This window comes from Pantherophis guttatus, chromosome 2 (genome assembly GCF_059756535.1).
Source record: "Pantherophis guttatus breed Tessera chromosome 2, ASM5975653v1, whole genome shotgun sequence".
Classification (NCBI taxonomy): domain Eukaryota; kingdom Metazoa; phylum Chordata; class Lepidosauria; order Squamata; family Colubridae; genus Pantherophis; species Pantherophis guttatus.
In genome coordinates, this window is record NC_142064.1 from 243803917 (window position 1) to 243824080 (window position 20164).

A 20164-nucleotide genomic window follows, 5' to 3' on the forward strand; every position below is an offset into this window, starting at 1 on the left:
CTCATGCTTTCTTCTCCACTTTTCTCACATTCAGCAACCAACTCTATATTTCAGCAGGGGGAAAAAAGAACCCTCACATCAAGGCTATTCAGTAGTGTAGGAAGAAAAATCCAGTCCGGTTCCAAGCCGGAAGAAAGGAAATAAAATGGAGGCTGATCGGAAAGAAGGACTCTGTTTGTTGATGAGCAGAACCAACAACAGCATGTAGTTCTGGGGCAGCTGACAAAATGGAGTTGCGATAGGTGGGCTTTTATACATTCGTTGGGGTTTTGTGTTTGAAATGCTCCAGGGGGTTGTGCAATGAGCTTTGTGTCTTTTGCTATTCTAATGGTGGTGGGTTAATCCTATTATGTCCTAAAAGTCCTGTCCTGTCCTTCTTAATCCCATCAACTGGGATTTGTTTGTGAATAGATTGGCCCAGTCTTTCTTAATGGGCACAAAATAGCCATCTCTAAAGACTGCTGGAGGATGTTGGGGCTGCTTTCTGCTTTCTGATTTTTCACCATTTCTCCTTTGGGGAAATATAATATTTTGCCTCTTTTAATATCCCCCCAAATATTTCATTCTCTGGTGGGTGGGTGGGTGGCTTCCCACACTAGCATACACTTTCACTAAATCAACAAGCATAAAATAAAGGTTCTTTCTCACATTCATACATTTCTTAGTGACTTGATGAGGAGCTAGAGTGCGATCTGCATAACTCTGCCAGCATACAGCTGCCCTGAACTTTCCAAATTATGCTCAATGCCATCTCTCCTATTCTTTCTATCAGAAGTCTTCCAACACGGGGTCAGGCATGTTTATCAAGGTAATAAAGCTGTAGGTTTACCTTCATTTATTCTTGTTACTGTGCCTATTGTGTAAAGGAACAATAAGAGCAACCTTTCAATCATCAAACACAGGTACAGTCTAGGAAGTAAATTCATTGTTAGGCAAATTGCATAGCAACTACATAAGCAAAACACATTTCTATTTATTTAGCACATTTATATAGGAAAAAGATGGAAACCAGCTAGCAGGAGATCTTTGGGCGTTTGCTGCATCACATCTAGGGTTGCTCTCATGCAAGGATAGGAATGTTGACACCAGGGTTGTTTGGGTGTGCACAGTGGAATAACTCTTTAGCACATTTCAGGGGGATTCAAGCTGATGGCTTCTATTAACAATAAATGTCACACTTTCCCCCAGCATGTTTTAATAAAATAATACCACTGTAGAAATTAGCTATCTGCCTGCCAACAGAAAAGAAGAAAAACGCATCTCAGTACACCTTCCAATGAATGTATTTTAGAACTGTAGCAGGGGCCAAACCCTAAATTATTTCCTCAGGGTGTGCTCATTGTGAGGGCTTTTTGCAAAGGTACACAACTGTGGCATTCATAAACTTCCTATGCATCACTTTTAATCTGGCTTTTGAAAGAGAGAGTAAGGTTTTAAAAGTTGGTAGAAAATATGTCCCAGATTCCAACTTGAGATTGGCAGTCTCTGGATGGGGCAGATTCATTTAAAAATAATAAAAAGAATATCTTTGAACCTATGGGAGAAGATCGGCCAGCCAGAAAAACATCCTTTTCCAAGTGGTATTTATTTTACAGTGGTGGAAAAGACATTATGCTCTGCTAATTTATTTGTTTTTGTTTTTAAAATTATTTGTCTTGATGAAGATGAATTTTCAACACACTCTTTGTTAAGAGTCTAATATAATCTACCAGATGTAACCCATTAGCAATATTTATAGTCACAACATTGTTGGATCTAGAGTTGTTTGGATTAGTAGCATCTTCAGCTTCTGAGATGCTCAAGACACTAGAACAACTTGTGAAATCCTTGAAAACTAAAGAAACCTATTCGTTTTTATAGAAATTTGTTATCAATAAACCAGGGGTAAAATGTACTTGCCATCCTTACCGGTTCGGAAGCGCATGTGCCCCGCATGGACACACCTTCTGCACGTGCGCAAAACCTTCTGTGCATGCGCAGAAGGTAAAAAAACCCCATTCCTTCCTAGTTAAAACCAGGAAGTAATGACACCCGGGTGGCAATCACTACCGGATCGCTGAACCACAAGGAAAAATTGCTACCAGATCAGGCGATCCGGTCCAATCCGGGAACATTTCACCCCTGCAATAAACCAGTTTGATATGGAGGTGTTAAGAAATGAGTGGAATGATGATTAGGGGTTCCTATATAGTCTTGACAATGGGAGGTTGTTTTAACTTCAAATTAGCCAAGGATTATGGGGCGCCTCAACATAGCAACTGTTTCCAAAAAGAATAACTTATTACTGAACAGCATTTGCCAATCCAGTATTGTTTATATCGAAATAGAGAGCCAGTTTGATATAGTGGCAATAGATTAGAAACCAAGAGACTGTAAATTCTAATTCTACTTTATGATAAAGCCATCTTGGTCAAATTACTAACTCTCAGTCCTAGGAAGAAGGCAAGAGAAAGCTCCTTCATAAAATCTTGTTAATGAAACTACACTGACTAATTCAAGCAGCTACCAGCCAACACTGATGTCTGTCCTGCCTCAACTTGAACCTTTAAGCAAGAACAATCCTTGACTTCCTTTGTTGAGAAAGTTATAGTTTACTAAAGGTCAAGTGGATTACAACAAAGCAAAGCCAAAACTGAAATTCGCATGCCAAATCTCTAGGTGTAACTTTTTCCAAGCACTTCCCCTTTCTGGTCCACCAATTGTCCAATCTATTTCAATGAAGATGTTTTTGAAACGGTTATTCCAAGTGTAGGCTGACTTCTTCTCACAGGGAAATGACCTTGAGGCGCCATCTCTGAGAGGCACACTTATTTACATTGCTTTCAGTTTCCCCTCAAGTCTTCCCTCTCCCTTTCAGCCCCCCCCCTTCAGGGTTCATGGCAGAGCGGTGCTGAATGTTCGCAGAGTGCAGGTGTGAGGTGACAGTTCTGACAACTGACTTAAAGGCGCAACTAGGTAGGTAAGTAAAAATGTAGGTAGGTAGGTAGGTAGGTAGGTAGGTAGGTAGGTAGGTAGGTAGATATGAATTCCATTGATCAGGGCTAATGTGGAGAGTGAAGCACAGTAACCTGTTGTATATCACGCTTTCCCAAATATTGAGATGTAGTTTCCATGTGTGCTTCATTGTCTGCAGGTTCTCTTTCTGGACCCCTCACTCAGTAGAAGCTTACATAACCATTCTTTCCCACTTACCTAAACATTTCACTGCTACCTGTTTTGTACAGCTTGGCACTTCCCCAAGACTCCAGCAAATGAGTCCTTGAAAAACGAAGGCAAGGTAATGTCAGATTGTTTCAATTTTAATAAGCACTACAATGAACTGAACAAAAATAAAAGCAGGGGGAAGAAAGAAAGATCCACTTATTTTTTTTTTAAAAAAAGCTACAAGGCTTCATATTTTTCATTGTACTCAGAGAAGAAGAATCAGTCTGGGCGAATTTCTGTATGCTTGAATAAAACACCTATTAAATCAGAGACAGCATAACTAGCATTTTAGATGCCGTGCTGTGCCAGCCAGCCTGCCTTCTCTCTTTGGAAGAATGGAAACAGAGCATCGTTTCTCCATTATGCAAAAGGCTACTGAAATTTCTGTTTTTCTAGTAGGTGTGGTGTTAATATTTACTTCTGGAAAGCAAATTGCCTTCCACTGAGTGAATGACAACTCTGATTGTCATTACACTTTGATAAAATGGGAGATTAACACAGGATGCCCATTTTTGCTGGCAGAGCGCTCGGGCCACACAGGCAGCCCCCCCCCAACATGAGTGATGTCGAGCTGGGGCCCCCTTGCCCCCCCCCCAGGTCAAACACAATCCTGATGCGGCCCTCAATGACAGCCCTTTGACATTTACAATGATGGAGTCACTCACCTAGTACATGGTTCTTATCTTGCCACCTTCTATATCTGATCTTCCTTGTATGTCTTCATTGCAGAGGTTAGAAAGGAATAATTATGGACAGTTGTATCTCAACTTTGGAGCTTGCTTCTCATGTTGAAGTCCTTACTATCATCTTTTAAGCACTATACAGTGACTGTGCTGTCCATAGGAATATTGGGTAGGTCACTCAATCTGATTCATTTGGTGATTATTACTACCAGCTGTTTTCAATGAATTCTCAGTATTGTTTTAAAATGCTTTTTTTAAAAGTGCTGTTATAACACCATGGCTGTTGCTACTGTTTAGTTTAGTTGTACCATCACCTAATAAAGAGAACATTTTTCACGCCTTATGTCAAAAAATTAAAATAAACCAATTAACAAACATTGCACTGGAAACAAACAAGTAAAACCTAAGAAACATCCATGCTGACTAATATATGTAGCAATGGTAAACTTTCTATTTTAGTTATATAATTTTTATAGTCATTAGCAATAGCAATAGCACTGTGAGATATAAAAACCCCAATTGTATACTCACAATTCAAAAACAAGTCTGGTTCACAAAATCAAAGGTTTATCGGCAGTGGTGGGTTTCAACAATTTTTACTACCGGTTCTGTTGATGTGGCTTGGTGGGCGTGGCATGGCTTGGTGGGCGTGGCAGTGGAAAGATACTGTAAAATCTCCATTCCCACCCCACTCCAGGGGAAGGATACTGCAAAATCCCCATTTCCTCCAGATCAGCTGGGACTTGGGAGGCAGAGAATAGATAGGGGCGGGGCCAGTCAGAATTTTTACTACCAGTTCTTCGAACTACTCAAAATTTCCACTACTGTTTCTCCAGAACTGCTCAGAACCTGCTGAAACCCACCTCTGTTTATCGGAGATATTGTGAAGAAAAATAAAAAGTGGTTACAAGCGCAGCCTCTTAGACCAAGGCTGGGCAACTATGGCCCCTTTATGACCTATGGACTTCAACTCCCAGAATTCCTGAGCCAGCATGCTGGCTCAGGAATTCTGGGAATTGAAGTCCACAGTTCATAAAAGGGCCATAATTGCCCAGCCCTGTCTTAGACCCTTCCCAATTGGATTAAGTTCAAAGAGCGCAAAATACAGTTTTCAAGCTACACATTTTATACTCCTACACAATGCACACCATGCCTAAGAAGCCCTCCCAACTCCCCTTTATTCTCCTAAGTCATTCTCCAAGTTGTTTTACACTTTAAAGGGTCATCTTTACATTTCCTGCCTAACAACAACTATCTTATCATGTCTACTTTTAATTTTCACTTTGAGCGGATGTTCCTTTCTTACTGATAGTAGTCTTGCCCAAGGCGCAGGTTCCTGTCTCCAAGGGAGCTTTTAGCAAGTCATTACACATTGTCTCTACTGATTACAATTTGTGGTCAGTTTGCAACAGTAAGAACATCATAGCTTTTTAATACATTTAACACTTTTATAAAAGAGCAACTTATTATTCATTGCCTTCAGCACTTAGACTTATATACCACTTCACAGTGCTTCACAGCCCTCTGTAAGTGGTTTACAGAGTCAGCATATGGCCCCCAACAATCTGGATCCTCATTTTACCCACTTTGGAAGAATGGAAGGCTGAGTCAACCTTGAGCCTGGTGGGATTCAAACTGCCAAAGTGCAGGCAGCTGGAAGTCAGCAGAAGTAGCCTGCAGTATGCACTGTGCCACCACGGCTCTTAATAATAGCATTAATAATGCAGCTTTACTTGGAACAGTTTACATCTTGCAACGATACCTTTAACACCCTCAAATAAAGGCATCTGCCTATTGCAGCTCCTTGGGAGGGATTTAATCGATGGATATAAAAAATGCCAATTCCAGTCTGTAGGCTGACCTACAAACCATAATAATAATAAAAAGCAAAGCTAGTACCAATAGTAATAGGCACCTTGGGTGCAATCCGAAAACCTCTGAAGTGCCTCTTGAACACCATTTGCATTGTCAAAATCACCTCTAGTCAATTGCAAAAGGCAACTTTAGTTGGAACGGCTTACATCCTGTGATAATACCTTTAACCCTATCAAACAATATCTGCCTACTCTAGGTCCTTGGGAAGGATTCAACAGTGGACAAAAATGCCAAATCCAGTCTAAACATTTGGCTGACTGTGAAACCAACCCATGATTATAATAGCTGACTCCAAAAAGACTCTGGGTAACATTATGTCCAATACAGAGTGTAAGTTTAAACATAACTAAAACAAAATTCCTAATAATCAAAAAAGCCATGTCAGAGATTCTAAAGATGCCTAAATCCAGACTTGGGAACAAAGATTGTTCCTTTAACGGACTTCATGAACACCTGCAAACTGGGAGCCACGTATACTGGTGAGGTGACATTCTTCCAGAAAACAAGGGCCACAACAGAGAAAGCTCTTGGGCTCACAAAATGGCAATATTTGACTACACCTACTGTGTCTGAATCTATTGGATGAGCAAAAATAACTTGCAGTCCCTCAAGTGATCTATTGCATAAAAGGCTTTGTAGCAGTGGTGAAATCCATTTTTTTCCCACTGGTTCTGTGGGTGTGGCTTGGTGGGTGTGGTATGGCTTGGTGGGCATGGCTGGGTGGGCGTGGCAGGGGAAGGATACTGCAAAATCTCCATTCCCACCCCCACTCCAGGGGAAGGTTACTGAAAAATCCCCATTCCCTCCCCATTCCTGAGGGGGTGGATACTGCAAAATCTCCATTCCCACCCCACTCTGGGGCCAGCCAGAGGTAGTATTTGCCTGTTTTCCAAACTACTCAAAATTTCCACTACCAGTTATCTGAACTGATCAAAATTTCCGCTACTGGTTCTCCGAACTGCTCAAAATGTCCGCTACCGGTTCTCCAGAACCTGTCAGAACCTGCTGGTTTTCACCCCTGCTTTGTAGGTTACAACCAGCAGCTTAAATCGTGTTTGAAATGTATGCCACCAATGCAACATACATAATGAGAAGTGACTGTTTCTGCCCTTGCTGTTGCATTGTGCATCAGCTGTTACTTCAGGAAGGTTTCCAAGGGCAGCCCCATGTACAACACATTGCAAAAGTCCAACTTAGAGGTAACTAAGGCATGAGTGACTGTCTGAAGAGCTCCCAGTTGAAGAAAGAGCACTGGTACACAAAGTGAATTTGCAGAAAGATCATCCTGGCCATAGCTTCCATCTGTATCTCTGAGCACTAGCTGTGAGCCCAAGTGGACTCTTAAGTTGTGCTCTTGTCTCAAATAGGGGCGCAACAACATCATCTAAGATCTGATCCACAGTCGCATTTGTTCAGTCTTGTTAGGATTGAGCTGAAGTTTGGTCCTCCCTCTCCAGACATGGAGTCAGTCATAACTTCACCTGAGCAGTCCAAAGTCAAGATGCACAAATGCACACGATCTGCATATGAGCTGTGGTGGCACAGTGGTTAGAATGCAGTACTGCAGGGCTAACTCACTGCTCACTCCAGGATCCTGACCAGATTGAGGTTGACTCAGCCTTCCAGACTTCTGAGGTCAGTGAAATGAGGACCCGGATTGTTGGGGGGCAATATGCCCACTCCGCAAACTGTTTAGAGAGGGCTGTAAAGCACTGTGAAGCGGTATATAAGTCTTAAGTGCTATTGCTATTGCTGAAACCAAATGGTGAGTTGACAGATGTTGTCACCCAGCAGATGTTTAATGCAAATGTTAAACAAGAGGAGTGAGAGCATGACTCTCTGAAGCATCTGGCAAGTGGGCGCGATCCCTCCTGTCCTGTCAATACTCACAGGGACTGACCATTGAAGAAGGAAGCAAACTGGTGAAAATGAAATTATGCTTTTAGCAAAAGTTTCCAACAGTCTCTTCCTCATCCGATGAGAAGAATTATTCAAACGCTACCGCTGCAGTGTATGTGTGATAAATAATCATGTGGTTAATACGTGGAAATTTGAAGCATGTATAAACAATGGCACACATTGGCTGGCATGCGGAGTTTGATTCAGCTGGAAATCCTGTAATGTAAGCTCTCTGAAATGAATGCATTAACACGAACATTTCAAATGCCTCATACCTCATATTAGAGGATTTCTAGCTGTATTATATTTCATGTCTTTGAAATTAAAAATACAGCACTAGGGCTATAATGGGGAAATGCAGGATTTACATCTTTGTAATTTCTAATGTAACCATCTGTGGTTCTGCAACATCAACTAGCAAGTACATATTTTAGAACATTTCTTTTGGGGTGTAGGATCCTGTTGAGATGGAGGAAAAATCTTTACAAGAACGTAGAGTATCTTTAGTTCGTTGTATTATTACAGAACTCCAGCAGTGTTCCACAGAACACAGTAGAACACTGGAGTTCCACAAAACTCCAACAGTGAAGATATTCAGAAATGAGGTCACCTGGATTTAAAGTGGTACAGGTAGTCCTTGACTTATGATTGGTTGCTTAGCAACTGTTTGATGCAGTGGTGAAATCTGAACCGGTTTACTACCAGTTCGCTGGCTGTGCATCGCGCTGCATGCCAAACGTGCAGTGCACACACATATGCACAGTGCACACCACGCACCAGATGTGAGGTGCGCGAGCAATGCACGCCAAAAAGAGGCATGGGGTAAGTAGAATACTGTGCGTGGTGGGGGTGATCAGCTATGGCACGCAATCTTTTTTTTTTACTTTTAAAAGCATTTTTTTACAACTTATTTGCCCGAATAGGTTGTGAAAAAAATGCTTTTAAAAGGTTAAAAAAAAAGAGGCTCTGATGAACACGAGGCAGAGCTGTGATTGTCAGAGCCTTTTTTTTACTTTTAAAAGTATTTTTTACAACCTGTTCAGCCGAATAGGTTGTAAAAATAATGCTTTTAAAAGGTTAAAAAAAAAAGGCTCTGACGATCATGCAGCTCAGCTGTGATCGTCAGAGCCTTTTTTTTAACTTTTAAAAGCAAAAAAGCAAAACCTTCTGCGCATGTGCAGAGGGTACAAAACACATTACTTCCTGGTTAAAACCAGGAAGTAATGACAACTGGGTGGGTGGGCGGAGCCTCGCACCGCGATCGCTACCGGTTCTCCAAATCACCTGCCACGATCGCTACCATCCAAACCTGGAGCATTTCATCCCTGGTTTGATGTTACAACTGACCTGAAAAAGGGACTTACAACCAGGATTTGAAATTACAGCAATCAGGGTCCCTCTGTAGTCACATGACCAAATTTCAGGCACTTGGCAACACGGCTGTCTTTATAGTAATTTGCAGCATCCTGCAGTCATTCTACAACAATTTTGCAGATAATTGGCAGAGTGGTGGGTTGCTCCTGGTTCGGTCTGGTTCTTGCGAACCGGTAGTAAAAGCAGCAGGAAGCTCCGCCCACCCACTCGGACGTCATAATGGACAATCTGCGCATGCGCAAAAGCTCCCGTTGTAAACTGGTAGTAAAGGTAAGTAGAACCCACCCCTGAACTGGCACTTACCAGGGGTGAGGGGTGTCAAACTCACATCGTCACATCATCATCACGTGACATATCATGACTTTCCCCCCTTTGCTAAACCAGGGGTGGGCATAGCCAGCACGTGATGCATCCAGCCTGTGGGCCAGAAGTTTGACACCTCTGCTCTAGTCTTTGGCAAAACTGAGCCCATAGAGTTGGTTTAACAACTGCCAAAAATGTTGTAAAGTCAGTCACATGACTGACCCTTTTTATGACCTTTTCCACATATAATGGTTTACAGTTGTATATATGTTGTAGGTCAAAGTCTACCTGTATTTGCAAGTGTTCCATAAAACACAAGTTTGGGGGGAGGTTGGGTTTTTTTTTTTTTTTTTTAGAAAAAATAGATTAGCATTTACCATTTCCTTCATTGCAGTTCTCTCTGCTCCAGCTGTATATTATAAAATTGAACCACTTTCTGGTAGCTCTTTCCCACATTCTAGTCCAGTGATGGCTAACCTTTTTGCCATTGCGTGCCAAAAGTGGGGGGAGTGCGGCGGGGTTTCACGCGCATGCGTGCCGAGCTGACACCCATACTTATGCGCCCCACCCCACACACATGTGTGCGTGACCCCCCATGCTCCCCCCGCTTTTGGCACATGATGGCACAGTGGGCCCAGTAGACCCGTTTTTCGCCCTCCCCAGGCTCCTAGAAAAGCTCTGGAGCCTGGGGAGGGCGAAAACAGCCTTCCCCACCCCCCTGGAGGCCCTCCGGAGGCTGGAAATGGCCTGTTTGCCGACTGTTGGGCCCAGAGGGCCCGAAAATCAACATGCTGGAGCTGAGCTCGCGTGCCCACCGATATGGCTCTGCGTGCCACCTGTGGCACATGTGTCATAGGTTCGCCATCATGGTTCTAGACTGTTATCTGCTGAACTCCAAAGTCAAATAAGGACTACGTGGAATTTCTCTGGTTGCAGTTGAATTCCTTACTATTGTAGAAATTTAGGAACATTGATAGAAATGTGGGTAGTTAAAAGTTTTCATGCTTTCAGGTTCATTACATCACAAATTCCATAAAACTCAATAAGAATGATAAAATGGAACATTAATTAATGTACAATTGTTAGGGCAGCTGTTGAAAAAGCAGAAAGGGAAACCAGGGGATGGCTGAGCATACAGATTTTATATTTTATAGTGCCAATCAGATTATTTTTTTTATTCCTGCATTTGTTTTTTTTCCCTCCTGAATTTATGTTCCCTTCTGCAGCGGTTGCCTCCAAAGTTGGCCTCTTTTGGAGAGAGGCATAGACTGGCAGGTATTGTGGGGGAAGATTTTAGCCAATGGTAGAAAAAGAAAAAGATGAGGGAGCAGGTTTGTTTTTCAAGCTTTTGGGTTGGTTTCTGAACATTTTGTTACCAGGCTAGGTAACATATTCAGCAGAGTTTAGGGGTTGTCAGTGTTCTTCTGTTTATAAGGGCTTCAGATGTGGCTGTGTGTCAAGTGAGGGTCTTGTGATGGGTCAGTTGTGAGTCATCAGTGAATCTTGTGATGGGCCTTGTGATAAGGAGATTACATCAGATCAAGGTCATTGGAAGATGAACTGTTGGTGGTGTGTGTGTGTGGGGGGGGGTTGGTTGAGGGTTGGTGCAGGGGTGAAATCCAGCAGGTTCTGACAGGTTCTGGAGAACTGGTAGCAGAAATTTTAAGCAGTCCGGAGAACTGGCAAATACCACCTCTGGCTGGCCCCAGAGTGGGGAGGGAATGGGGATTTTGCAGTATCCTTCCCCTGCCACACCCACCAAGCCATGCCCACCAAGCCACACCACGTCCACCAAGCCACACCCACAGAACCGGTAGTAAAAAAAATTGGATTTCACCACTTTTTGGGGGCATCCCCTAAACTCCACTGAAGATGTTACCTAGCCGGGTAACAAATTGTTCAGAAACCAACCCACAAGCTTGAAGAACGAATCTGCACTCGAGCTACAGATATTTGCCACTATTGCAAAGAAAAAGATATTTGAGAAATTAAAATTTGCCACTATTGCAAAGAAAAAGATATTTGAGAAATTAAAAAAAGGCTAAAGTGAGTTTGTCTTACTGCAAGGAATGCACCATGCCATGAGAACTAAAAGGTAGGGCCTTTTGCATAGGATCAGGACCTCCATGGAGCAACGTAGAAATGGTCTATCCCATGTAGCTCAGAACTAAGTTAACTTACTTAGGACTTCTAGAATATTACAAACCTATCCTGAATGGAGACAATAAAGCTTGATAGATCATTAGTTCAAGATGAGAATTATCAGGTTTCCAACTTTTGATGACATCATTGGATCACAAGCCTCTAATCCCATTCACAGAATTCTCATTAGGGTCAATGATTTTTTTTTAAAGGAGAAGATAAAGTGTTAGATTGCTATATGGTTGGGAAAGCATGCATACTTTGTTCACCAGAGAAAAGAAATTGCGCTTACAATAATTACCACATCAGTCATTTGTTATACTTGAAACCTGATTCATAAATGCATATTAATAAGGACTATCGTTTCAGTGTGATAACTTCATGACTCATAGCTTTCCTTTTTCAGATCTTTCCATTCAGTAATATATTGGAAGTGAGATGAGCTGATAAGAACACTGTAATGTTTCTCCCATGATGACTATCACTTTATTATTATGTTCCATCAAGTTGGTCTTAATTTTTACTGATCACATAGAGCAGTGATGGCTAACCTTTTTCTCGTTGTGTACTGAAAGCTCGTACTGTGCCGGCACCCATAATGCAGTGTGCCCCCCTTGCACATGCGTGCATGACTCCTCCCCACTCCCCATGTCCTGCCATGCATGCTCATTTGACCTCACTGCCCCGTTTTGGGCCTAGCAGGCCTCCCTGCAGCCTCCTGGGCCCAAAAATGGGCCGTGGGGGGCATTGCACCCCCTGTGCATGTACACATGACCCCCCACCCACCTCCCCATCTCCCACATGCGGCCCACCCCCAGCGCATCCTGAAAATCAGCTGGCCAGCGGAAGGCTTGCATACGTGTTAGAACTGAGCTGGGCGACAGTTCACGTGCCCACAGAGAGGGCTCTGCGCGCCAGCTGTGGCATGCGGCCATAGGTTCGCCATCACAGACATAGAGAGACCTCTAAACGATCTTCTCCAAATTGGTCCTCCAGATCTTCCAATGATGAACCAATCACCAGTGTCACCGAGTCCATTCATTTTGCTGCTGGTCATTTTCTTCTCTTTCTTTCTACCGTTCCTAAAATTACAGAATTCTCAAGAGAGCTGGGTCTTCAATAATATGTACAAATTATGACATGTCATTTGTATCTGGATTGGTTTGTTTTAAGATCCATTTCAGTGGTGGGTTTCTACCGGTATGCCCCAGTTCGGAGGCTCCGCCTACCCGCCCAGACGTCATCACGGATGCTCTGAGCATAGGCAGAACGCATGCACACTCAGAATTCCAAACCAGTAGTGAAAGTAAGTGGAACCCACTACTGATCCATTTGTTGTTTTCTTGGCTATCCATAATATTCTCAGAAGTCTTCCCCAACATCAAAGTTCAAAAGCACCAATACATCTTCTATCCTCCTTCTCAGAAGTTCCATTTTTTTTTGCTTCCATAGAATCTCACAAGAATTGGCTACATGATTATAATATTTGAATGTCACAGCACTTGGACATCAGGGTTCCAAGGAACACCCCCAACGAAAGAAGACTCCAAGGCTAGAAGTTCCTCAAAGTTCCATTTTATTAGAGATGGCATATTGGCACATTTGAGAAAACCCAAATCTGAAAGCTTCCAGGTTTTTCCCACCCAAAGGAAAGTCCAAGTCCCTTCCCCTGCACCCACATGGTCCAATCAATGCACAGTCCCAAGGACTGTGAGTCCTAGGAGATGCCTCCTAGTCACACCACTCCAGGTGCAGGGCCGAATGTCCTTGACTCTCAGAGAAAGGAATGTTATTATGGCTAAATATCTCCACTGCTCTACGCAATCCCCCCTCCCAATTTCTCACAGGACTAAATGTGGCAGGCCTGAAGATCCAAAGAAAAAGATGGCCTCCAGGGCTGACATTGAATTCTTTGTAAAGCCTTCATTGCTCCTCTAGTCAGCAAAGGGCTAGTCAAAAGCATATTTCTTGTTTATTGGTTCCTGTATTATTGATAGTTGATCCAAAAAGGCAGAAGATATGCACCACTTTAATGTCATTTCTAAGGATGGCTGCTGCACCTATTGTCATTAGTTGGCCTTCATTATATTTAATCTTAATCCTGTTTTTCTCTCTGCTCCTTAATTTTCTTTACTACAGATTGCCTTTCATTTACATTTCAAGATTTTCATAGCATCAGCATCACATAAGTAATTGATGTTTCTTCTTCCATTTGCAAAACTGTTTTCTCGTCATCTAACCTCCCTCAGTTCATATCATCTTATAAATTGAATAAATATGGAGGGAAGTATATGGCTTTGTCTCAGCCCTTTGCAGACAATGTATTCAGTTTGTTCTGTAATATTCCATCTGGGTGGTGGCTCCTTCTCCTTACGTGTAGGTTTCACATGAGGACAATGAAATATTCTGGGACTCTCATTTTCCTAATTACATTCTACAGTTTGATATGGCTGACTCAGTCAAAACCCCTTGTTCAATCAGTGAAGCACAGATAGAATAGAATAGAATGGAATGGAATGGAACGGAACGGAACGGAACGGAACAGAACGGAACGGAACGGAATGGAACGGAACGGAACGGAACGGAACAGAACAGAACAGAACAGAACAGAACAGCACTTAGATTTATATATCACTTCACAGTGCTTTACAGCCCTCTCACAGTGGTTTACAGAGTCAGCAGATTGCCTCCAACAATCTTATTTAACTGACCTTGGAAGGATGGAAGGCTGAGTCAACTTTGAGTCGGTGAGACTCAAACTGTCGAACTGCTGGCAGCCGGCACTCAGCAGAAATAGTTTGCAGTACTGCACTCTCACCACTGTGCTACTGTGGCTCATTGAATAGAATAGAATAGAATAGAATAGAATAGAATAGAATAGAATGGAATGGAATGGAATGGAATGGAATGGAAGGGAAGGGAAGGGAAGGGAAGGGAAGGGAAGGGAAGGGAAGGGAAGGGAAGGGAAGGGAAGGGAAGGGAAAGTTGGAAGGGAAATTGGAGGTCTTCTAGTCCAACCTCCTGCTTAGGCAGGAAACCCTACACCACTTCAGACAAATGGTTAACCAACACCAGGCCACCCCAACGATGCCCTTGAAGTGATGTCCCAGTGTCTGGAGGCCGTGCGGGCCTGGATGGGGAGAAACAGGCTCCGACTCAACCCTTCCAAGACCGAGTGGCTGTGGCTTCCGGCGTCTTGATATAGCCAGCTGGTGCCATCACTGGCTATTGGGGGCGAATCACTGGCCCCCACGGAGAGGGCTCGCAACTTAGGTGTCCTCCTGAATCCACGGCTGTCTTTAGAAGAGCACATGACGGCCGTGGCCAGGGGGGCTTTTTATCAGGTTCGCCTGATACACCAGTTGCGCCCCTTTCTGGATCGGGACTCCCTACGCACGATCACTCAAGCACTCGTCACTTCCCGCCTGGACTACTGCAATGCTCTCTACATGGGGCTCCCCTTGGGGTGCACCCGGAGGCTACAGTTAGTCCAGAATGCGGCCGCGCGGGGGATTATGGGAGCGATGGGGCGCTCACATATGACACCTCTCCTGCGCGAGCTGCACTGGCTTCCTGTGGTCTTCCGGGTGCGCTTCATGGTATTGGTGACCACCTTTAAAGTGCTCCATGGCTTAGGGCCAGGTTATCTGCGAGACCGCCTTCTGCCACCAATAGCCTCCCACCGACCAGTTCGCTCACACAGAGAGGGCCTCCTCAGGGTGCCGTCGGCCAGACAGTGTCAGCTGGCGATCCCCAGGGGGAGAGCCTTTTCTGTGGCAGCACCCGCCCTCTGGAATGACCTACCCCCTGAGATACGCACGATATCAGACCTCCGGACTTTTTGTCGGGCCCTGAAAACACACTTATTCCATCTAGCTGGGCTGGCTTGATCCCATCCTCTCAGTTTTAATTGAATTTGGTTTTAATTGGGTTGTTTTTAATATCTTGGGCCGAAATTATTTAATTGTTTTTTAAATTGTTTTTAAATTTTATATGCAATGTTTTATCTTGGCTGTACACCGCCCTGAGTCCCGCAGGAGAAGGGCGGTATAGAAATAATAATAATAATAATAATAATAATAATAATAATAATAATAATAATAATAATAGTAATAATAATAATAATCATCTTAAAAACTTCCAGTGTTGGAGAATTTACAACTTCTGGAGGCTAGTTGTTCCATTTATTACTTGTTCTAACTGTCAGGAAATTTCTCCTTAGTTCTAAGTTGCTTCTTTCCTTGATTAGTTTCCACCCATTGCTTCTTCTCCTGCCCTCAGGTGCTTTGGAGAATAGCTTGACTCCCTCTTCTTTGGGGCAGCCCCTGAGATATTGGAACACTGCTATCATGTCTCCCCTAATCCTTCTGTTCATCAGACTAGACATACCCAGATTGATTGTTTGATTTCTTTTTATTTATTTATTTATTTGGACATCTCCCAACTCCAGTTAACTCTGGGTGGTTGTTAGAAAAATTGTTTTTTTTTTAAAAATAATTTTATTGAAAGTTTTAAAAATAATAAAAGGAAATTCAAACCAAATCCTGAAGAAAGAGAGAAAATGAAAAGAAAAAGAATAGAAAGTGTAAGGAAAGAAAGGAGAGAGAGAGAGAGAGAGAGAGAGAGAGAGAGAGAGAGAGAGAGAGAGAGAGAGAGATTAAAGAAAAAAAGGAATAATTAAAGAACTGACTTCTGATCTTGTTCACAAATGAGGCAAACTCAACATTTCTTTCCTCCCTTTAAAGTTGCATTCATATATCTCTTCTTCTCATAGCCCATCCCTTATCCATTTGCAAGTTCATAAATCATTAGTGTTTCAATCCAGTTGTCAGCAAAAATGTCCATCAAATTATATTTTGTTTTAACCCTAGCCAAATAAATTGGCTTTACATTCCTTGTTTTTGCTTCAAACAACTGAAACTTGGATCCATCCAAATGCTGGATCTTTCCATCCTTTCTCCCATCTCTGAAGTTGCTTCAAGGCTTTAGAAATCTCTTTTGTAAATCCATCAGGAAGTTGATATCCAGGTTATTATGTTGGCTTGTTATTTGTGTTTCTACTTTAACTTACATCTCTACTTTGCAATCCACGATTTCTTTTCTTTTTCTTTTTAAAATTGGCATGTTTCATCTCTTTATTCTTTAGGTCTTTCAAAGACATTTCTTTGACAACTTCCTTTTTTTTCTTTTGTAAATAATAACATTCATGTGAGTAAACATTATTTCTGTCATTGAAGCTTCAGCTCCATACCCCAATTCTTCAAAAGTGTCTTGAAATAACTCAAATTTCACAGCATTACCTTACTCTGCCTGGAGTCTATAGTCATTTCTAGTCTAGTTTTTGAAATGATAAAAGCTTGAATTCCTTGTTAGCTTGATAGACAAAACAAAATGGTATTCCAAGAAAGTTATTATTTATTAATTTCCCCCAAAACATTCAGCAAAATCCCAAGGTTTCAAATTTTTCTGTTTCTTTAGTACATTTATATCTTTCTTAAATGAAATTTTTATTTAACTTTTTGCTATTTATTATCATTTCTTCATTCTTAAACGTAGGGTTAATTTTTCTTTTCTTCGAGAATGAAGAAGAACTCACCGTACAGTTTTTCAAATGGCCTTTTTGAAGATCTATAATATCTTTAAAATATTTAAATAGGTAATTTCCAAAAGTGATTAGGAAGTGAAGTTAGTGAACTCAATGTTCTTCAAAAGGCTCCGCCATGACTGAGAGTATGACTGTTCCCTTCATCTCGCAGCACTCAAACCTGCAGAAAATCACTGTCCTGAAGACATTTCTTGTTTTTCTATGTCTTTTTCAATCTTTAATATATTTACAGATATTAATAATGTAATTGTAATACTGTATAATATTATTTAATGTCTTTCCTATTAGCTTTCTGAATTTCTTTTTAAGGTCCTTCCTGTGATTATAGTCACAGCATTTCCTTGCATGACCCTTCATTTAATGGAATCAATGAATTGGAAAAAAAATGTCCTTCTTCTTTAGTGGGGTGAATCTAGATTCCCTCCTCCAACAACTAAAAGAATTAAATAATAAAATACACAAATATCATTTTTCATGCAGTTTCTAAATCTGCTCAATATTTCAAAATTACTGCAAGCATCTATTATAAGTAGTCCTCGACTTACGATCACAATTGAGCCCCAAAATTTTGTTGCTGAGTGAGATTTGCTCCATTTCTTCCCACAGTTGTTAATGAATCACTGCAGTTGTTAGTAATACACTTGTTAAATGAATCTGGTTTCCCATTGACTTTGTTATCAGAAGGTCACAAAAGGTGATCACATGACCCTGGGACACTGCAACTGTCATAAATATGAATGAGTTGCCAAGTATCTGAATTTTGATCACTTGCCAATGGGGATGCTGCAACAGTCGTAACTATGAAAAATGGTCATAAGCCACTTTTTTCCAGTGGGGTTGTAACTTTGAACAGTCATTAAATGAATGTAAGTTGAGAATTACTTGTACAAAGAAGAAAAGAACCCATTGGATTAAAGTAGCATGGCATGTTCACTTTGACGTAATAGAGCCATATCAGAAGACAATTGGCTATTATAATTCTAAAGAAGCTATCTGTAAGGGTTGGTACCTACAAAGGTGGAGATGGTGTGATGGACTACAATGAAGGAGCAGTTTCTCAAGAAGGAGGAAGGACAGCTCGAAGGAGGCGGGGTGAGATAAAAGGCAACCCAGCCCAGAGCTAGATAGGAGACAGAGGAAAAGGGTTAGAATTCAAAGAATCTTCCAGGGTTTATCCCCTGGAGTGAAAAAAAAATAAGGGCTTAGTAGTAGAAGAATCAGTGGTGGGATTCAACTTTTTTTTACTACCGGTTCTGTGGGCGTGGCTTGGTGGGTGTGGCATGGCATGGCATGGCTTGCTGGGCGTGGCTTGCTGGGCGTGGCAAGGGAAGGATACTGTAAAATCTCCATTCCCACCCCACTCCAGGGGAAGGATACTGTAAAATCTCCATTCCCACCCCACTCCAGGGGAAGGTTACTGCAAAATCCTCCCGATCAGCTGGGACTCGGGAGGCAGAGAATAGATGGGGGTGGGGGCAGTCAGAAGTGGTATTTACCAGTTCCCCAAACTACTCAAAATTTCTGCTACTGGTTCTCCAGAACTGGTCAGAACCTGCTGAATACCACCTCTGAGGAGAATGGTAAGAAAAGATGAAAGGTAAATGTAAAGGTGTCCCTGTCAATCATATCCAACTCTAGGGCATGGTGTTCATCTCCATTTTTTGGTCGATGGAACCAAGAATTGTCCGAAGACATTTTCCATGGTCATGTGGTCAAATATCTATCTGGTTCAGCTCCAAGCTGGGAGAAAGACACTTGTAACATGGAGGCTGATTGGAAAGATGGTTTAATGATGAACAGAACCACCAAGCACATGGTTCTGTTGCACTGAACACATGGAGTTGAGAGTGGGGTTTTTTAAATACCTTCTCTTGGGCTTTGCACTTGAGCTTCCTGTTCCTGTGCAAGCACATGTATTCTATTGGCTGTTGTCAGACTCCCATGGGACCATGTAGGGGTTATGCAGAGGTCATAGCTGGCTCTATAGGCAAAGTACAAATCCTAGGAGTTTGTCTGAGCTCCCAGGTTTGGTTGAAGTTTGGACTGCTCTCAGATGATGCAATGACTGAAATACCCTTAGGAGATTTTGCTCTGTGTCTTCTGCTAAATGGTAGTGGGTTGATCCTATTATGTCCTGAAGGATCATGTCTTGTTCTTCTTAATTCCATCATCCTGGGGCTGAAGGTCTTTTGTTTTGTAGATAGGCTGCCCAGTCTTTCTTAATGGACACAACATATCTGCTGGGGGAGGGCTATTAAGAGTGAATCTGCTTCCTACCTCTAAAAAACATGTTTCTCCATTTCTCATTTAGGGAAATATAATATTCTGCCTTTTTAATATTCCTCAAAATATTTCATTCTTCTAGGAGGTGGGGGGGGCTTCCCACAGTCATGTGGCCACCATGGCTGTATGCCAAAGGAGCACAGAATGCTGTTACCTTCTCACTGAAGCGGTACCTATTTATCTATTTTCATTTACATGCTTTTGAACTGCTAGGTGGGCAGAAGCTGGAGTAAGGAACAGGAGCTCACCCTGTCATGTGGCACTTGGGTCTCGAACCTGGGTTGTCAGTTTTCCAGATGACTAGTTCAGCATCTTTAATGGCTGAACCAGAGGTGGTATTCAGCCAGTTTGCACTGGTTCAGGCGAACTGGTAGTGGCAATCGTGGGTGGGCCAGCCCACCTACCCAGGCTCCAAGTCGTGCTATTTAGGCACGTTTTCGAGGCTGGGCGCATGCGTGGAAGGTGTGCGAGTGAGCAAAGTGCATGTGCAGAAGCCTGGGCGCATTCACAGACAGCACTTGAGCACGGCGAACCTGTAGTAAAGGTAAGTGAAACCCACCCCTGGGCTGAACCATCATGCCCCATAAGAAAGATGTGTAAACAAATAAAGAACTGAACTCTGACTGGGTTCTTTTACATCTTTTGTGGGCTAATCCTGACACTATCATTCCAGTTCAGACTGTTTGATAAAAAAAAACTACCTTTCCTAGTACTACCGTGTTTCCCCAAAAATAAGACCCTGTCTTATATTTTTTTGAATCCCAAAATAAGTGCTTGGCCTTATTTTCGGGGAGGT

At 42.4% G+C, this 20164-nt stretch overlaps 1 long non-coding RNA gene across 1 annotated transcript; it reads right to left on the reverse strand.

The window, feature by feature from the left end:
* Positions 1-953: 953 nt before the first annotated feature.
* Positions 954-3260, reverse strand: LOC117660677 (uncharacterized). The gene is made up of 2 exons (XR_004589764.2): positions 3193-3260; positions 954-1232 (listed from the first exon to the last, which is right to left on the reverse strand). It is a non-coding gene; the product is annotated as an uncharacterized LOC117660677 (long non-coding RNA).
* Between the last annotated feature and the right edge of the window lie 16904 nt (positions 3261-20164).